Here is a 6,000-nt window from a genome sequence, read left to right as displayed (position 1 = left end):
TGATAGAAAGTGGGACAGGAGCGCGTTAGGAAACACATGGACAAAATATCAGACGTGTAGAGCTGGGGAGGGCAGGGGACACCAAGTGAGCCAGGAATCAGCCCCTGACAGACAGACAGACAGACAGACAGACACCACTGGAGGCATGGGACAGATACCCGGGATGGTATGGGGGCAGACACCGATAGCGAAATAAGGGTTTCAGGGAGTGGCATGTGGCAGACACAGTTTACTAAAGGCAGACACCAGAGTAGTAGGGCAGACACCTGGGAAAGCATGGGGCAGACACCAGAGAACAAAAGACAGACACCAAGTGAGGAAGACCACTGTGGAGAAAGAAAGACTGGAGAAAGAAAGACTGGAGGAGGCACATGGGGCAGACATCAGTGGAGTAAAGACAGACAGCACGGTAGGCATAGGACAGACAGCAGGATGGATAGGCGTGGGACAGACAGCAGGGTAGACATGGACAAACATCAACAACACGGTCAGTGGTGAAGCCAGGATTTGAAGCTAGTTTTCCTGGTTGCACTTTGAGCGTTTCAGCCGCTGGACGAATATCCCCACTGCCCTGTTACCACCAATGGGCAGTGATCTATTCCTGGACCTAACTGAGTCTTCTATTTTTAGCAAATGCAAGTTTCTCGTGTTCATTCAGTCTGACTCCATATAGGTAAAAAAAAAATGTCAAATAGCTTTCTTCTGCAACATTGAGTAAAAGGGAAGGCGAGGGGCTATTTCTGTTATTTTCACTTCCTTTCCCCAACTTAAGAAACTGTAAAAAGGGAAGCCCTCGGTGCATCAGGGACAGTAATTACAAAACAAAGCAGGGTTGAAAAAAAACAGGGAGACTGTGGTTGGGTTCTTCATGTTTTCACCGAGGCCCCTGCAGAGTGTGGTTCGGACACACAGCCAGAATCTGCTGTTTTTTGTCTTGTTACACTTTATGGAGAGTGAAAAGGCAGTGGCTAGGAGGCTTGGCTCTATTTTGGCTCGCCAGTCCCCATGGGACTAAAGCCGAGCCAGACCCAGTCATTTAGCCCGAGGCAGGCTCAAACCTTTGTGAACCAGGTGGGTGTCGTGTTGGTTTTCTAGCGCTGGAAAGCCTCTGGGTAGCAGCTATGTGCTCTACAAATCCAACAGAATAGAACTGAAGTCTGGCCTGGCTTGCCCACCTTTTGTACCACTTTGTTCGCCATAAGTTGGCTGGGTATGCTCAGACGCGAGTCCCTTACTCACTTTGCCACTGGATTCAAGCAAGCCGGACTGAAGACGGCTGCAATGCCAGAAACCGGTCCTCGGAAGTTTGTTTCCGGTCCAGGGAAGGCATGACTTGGCAGTTCGGGCTGGACTGTTTCCATGAGGCACAGGGTCTGACTGATTTGCATATGGCCATGTCTGAACTGGGGTGGCAGAGTAGGCTAAAGAACAGTGATGGATTAAACCCAGATCTGTTGACTGGGTGTGAGTGTTTGATTGTTTCAGATACTCCGTCCATCACCACCCCCTTTTGTACCACCTCAACTGAAGCATCCTGGAATACATGGGCCAAACTATGGTGGGCATAATGCAGACACCAGAGGAGGCATGAGACAGACAGCAGAAGGACACGCGACAGACACCAGAAAGAGGAGACACCGAGAGAAGCATGAGCTGGGCCCAGATGGGGCATGAGACAAAACACACGTGATGTCAGACACCCAAGATTGACCATAGAAGGCAAGAGGCTGGATTTCCAGTTATGGAAAGTTGATGGAAACTACAAGTAAAGGCAACTTTTTAGGCAGGCAGGTACATTTTAATGTATATGAGTAAACAATAAAATATAGAGTGAATATATAGAGATTGTATATCTGTGTCAAGAGTGTCCTGGAGGCCCTGACGTGCCAAAGAGGAGGGAGCCATGATGGTATAGTGTTTGATGCATGTTCTGGATGCTGTGCTCAGCCATTCTCTGGGAGCTTGGGTCAGTGGAACCGCCATGGTGGTGTCTTTGGAGTGAAGAAGTGGAGAAGTGTGGCTCAATGGTTAGAGTGGCAGACCCTGATGCAGAGGTCTGGCCCGGACCAGGGTTCAATTCCCGCCTCTGCGGGTCTTGGGCTTAATTTCCCCGGACCTGATAATTCTCGCCTCGGTGCCTATTCTAAGCATGGGTCCCACTCTGCAACTCTGGGCAATAGCTTGCTTAATCTCCACAACGGACCCAACAGCGCTAGGATGCCTGGCTTCACCTTGGGGGTGCCCAGGAGTGGGCACTTCACAGGGAAAGGCCAGGAAGGGTTCCACAGCGGTATGTGTACAGCGCCGTGAGGTGATACGTGCGCTATATAAGCACTGCATTTACATTTGCTTTTCAATCCAAGATGAACTAGATTCTTTTCTTGTTGCCAAGTTTTTTATTTTTTATTTTACCTCTTGTGTTTTTTACGTCTTCACTTGCACCCTCTAAGTGATACACGTCAACTAATCTGTGCTTGGTGGCACCTTGGCTACTGGGCGAAAATTGCCCTTATTTCAAGCAGTTTAGATGAAGAACTGAACAGAGCGCTGCACAGTTTAGTCAACTCTGCCACATAATCTTACACTCCCACTACCCTCAATTCCCGTGGCTCTGATAATATTGAATATGTTTTTTTTATTTTTTGGGTTTATTAATTAAAACTATTACAATATAAAACATATTAAAAATAAACAAAAACATGCTCCGGACTCAGCCCTGGCTACGAAACAAAAAAACTGTTAGCCACGGATCTAGGTAAGGTTCCTAGCACCATCAAATAATAGTATGACAAAACCATCACCTAGTAATTAAACTTAAAAAAACTGAGCTAAGTTTTTAAATAGGGTAAAACTGTATATGGTCGACATTAAATAATCATCAATAATTGATGCAGGAAAGATATATATCTAAAATCAAGTATAAAACAGCAGGTGGTTAGACATTTTCTCGAAGACAACATCTGCAGGTTTCAGGGTCCTTGTCAGGAGGCCACTATAGCTTGCATCACCAGGGCCGGGTTGGCCGTATAGGGCATTTTTCCCGGGATGCTAGAAGGGTGGGAGTCAGTTTCTGCAGCTGTGGGCAGGGCCGGACTGGCCATAGCGGGCACCCGGCAATCCCCCCGGTGGGCCGCTTGGTGGGGGCCGGTTTTGGGCCCCTGGGGGCTGTTTTTGTTACAGGGCCGATTTTGCAGCATAGATGCAAAATCGGCCCTGTACCAAAATCGTCTGAAAACCACCTCGGCAAAGAGCTCCGCGGCACCACCAACACCCCCCCCTCCCCCCACCTTCCCCCCGAGTGGGGAAGGGTGGCCGGCCGAGCACTTTGCCAGGGCCGGTTGTGGTTCCCAGTCCGGCCCTGGCTGTGGGGGGCGATTTTCCTAATGGGGGCTGGATTTGCGGCAGTGTTGCAAAATCGGCCCCAGTAACAAAAGCAGCAAGCAAGCGTTTCCAGCCTCCCGGAGCTCGGGCAGTGCTTCCCCACGGGCTGGTACGAGAAAATTGCCAGGGGTGCTTTGAGCTCCCAGTCCGGCCCTGCTCCTCCTCTCCACACTCTGCTCAATCCTTCCCTTCACCTCTCCTCTCTCTCCATAGCCATCTCCTCTTGTGGCTCACCTCTGTACTCTCCCCCTCTTGTGCTCCCAAACCTCTTTCACGCTCTCTCCTGTCTCTCCAGCCTCGTTCTTTCTCATTCCTTCTCCTCTCTCCATCCTTTTCCTCCAACCTCTTGCTGGCCTCACCCACTCTCAGTCCCTCGTGCTTTTTTCCCCTCATCTCCCCTTCACTTCTCCGCTTTTCTCTTCTCCACCCAGCCACCCTCACGTCTCCTGAGCCTGTTTCCCCTCTCTTTCTTGTTATCCCTTCTTCTTTTCTGCTTTTTTCTTACCTTCCTTCCTTGTTCTCCTTTCTCTCCACCCCTGCTATTTCCTATGCTTCAATGTTCTGTCTCTCTCCATCTCTTTTCTTTCCCTTCCCATCCTTCCCCTTTTCGTCCCTTCATTTTCTTTCCCTTCCTCTGACCTCTCGCCGCCCTCAAGCCTTTTCTCCCCCCTTTCCTCTCTCTGCTCATCTCCTCTTCATTTCTCCTTTTTTTTCTCCCGTCCATCTTGTCCACTCCCACTTACACACAGTCCTTTGAACCTGTTTACTACCTCTCCTTATCCCCTCTTAATTTTCTCCCTTTTCTTCTCTTCCGCGCCCCAAGCTTCTCTTTGTCCCTTCAGCCTGTTTTCCTTCTTCCTTTCTCCTCCAGTATGTTTCCTCTCTCTCCTCGCTTCCCACTTTGTTTCTCCTTTATAAAGAATATTGAGATACAAGAATATGGAGGACAGGATACTGAGGTACAAAATATCAAAAGATGAGTGGATATTGGGAGGTATAGATTTACTATTCCTAACCCCAAATCTATGTACCTTGTATATGCAGAGTTAGGTATAGAAAATGTACACTTTTCTCCTTCCCTCTCCCATCCTCAGCCAGTCTTAGTCCCTTGAGCCTATTTCCCTCCTCTCCCCCCCCCCCCCCCTCACTTCCTGTGACCCTTCTCTGCCCTCCACCTCCTCACTGCAGCTAGGCCTGTTTTCTCCCGGGTCCTGTCTAATGAAGCTAAGTGCCTGCCAGGGGCAGCTCAGCCCTTCCTGCCGGGGGCCTTATTAGAGCGTTATTGGCGTGGCTGGCGGCCGGAGCAGAGTCCCCGGAGCCGGGGACCCGCCGCGGAGGCTGCGCTGTGAGCAAGCGAGAGCAACATTCATCAGCCAGGGAGCGAAACTGGCCCAGCCTGGCAGGAAGCACGTACAGCGCCCAGAAGCAGGAGGGGGAGAGGCACGAGGACAAGGCAGGCTGACCTGACAAGTCAGAGCTGCCAAATGGCCCCACGTGACACCTTCAGCTATCCTGTCTTTTTAGCCAACAGCGCTTTGCATTCTGGGAGTTTTAATGCAAACTCCAAGTCACAGACTGCAGCGTAGCTGGCATAACAAGGATATCATGGGAGCTAATGCAGACAAGGGACATGTCTGTCACCAACTCTAACCACTAGCATATGTAGTAGACTTTTGTACTTACTACCATTCCTATGTGATTGTAGAGTTTATCTGTTTGTATCTTTTCCTTGAGTGACTTTTCAACTTGTACATTTGCAATTTTTCCTGTTGATATCTCCTATTTAACTCATGTAATCCAAAGTCCTAATGTAACGCAACTGGTTCTTTTGTAAAGCGCTCTGACACCTTCGGGTAATGTTTGCGCTATATAAAATTGCAATAAATAAAAAAATAAAAAATACATTTGGTTAGTGAAAGACCACCATAGCCGAGGGCTCTTACACTACTGGCCCGGGTGCCACTGCACCAGCTGCGCTAAGTATTGCTAGGTCCCTGGCAATCTGCGGTTTGCTAAAAAAGACAGGAATGGCTAATGAAATCCCTGTTTACATGGGACTGGTTTGCAGTATGAAAAGCTTTTTTTCATATATGGTGATAGGTAACAGGTATATTGTGGTCAGGGCCACTGGAATTATGCAGCTAAGGATGACCAAATTATGTGGCAGTGTTGACTAAATTATTCAGCAAGAAAATGCACATTATTATATTATTATTATTGTAGTAACATTTATTAAGCGCACAGCTACCCCAAATGGGGGTGTCCCGGCGCTATAGACCGCGGCAGCAAGGACCTCAACCTTAGTAGCCAGAGAAGAGCCATATCTTCAATTTGCCTCTGAACAGGGATTCGGATTTGAGCAAGCGGAGATTGAGTGGAAGGGAGTTCCACAATTTTGCCGTGATCACTGCGAAGGCTCTACCTCCTTTTCTAACCCGATGAAATCGAGGGGGGAGAAGGAGACAGAGGTGATTTGATCTGAGATCACGAGCAGAGTGGACTAACCTCAGTCTACCTCTGAGATACCCTGGACCCCTGCCATTCAGAGCCCTGAAGGCAAGGACCAGGGCCTTGAACCGAATGCGAGAGGCTATCGGGAGCCAGTGCAAGTTCTTTAAG

The sequence above is a fragment of the Lissotriton helveticus genome, chromosome 12 (assembly GCF_964261635.1).
Source record: "Lissotriton helveticus chromosome 12, aLisHel1.1, whole genome shotgun sequence".
NCBI classification, from domain to species: domain Eukaryota; kingdom Metazoa; phylum Chordata; class Amphibia; order Caudata; family Salamandridae; genus Lissotriton; species Lissotriton helveticus.
Note: the sequence above shows the minus strand (reverse complement) of the source record.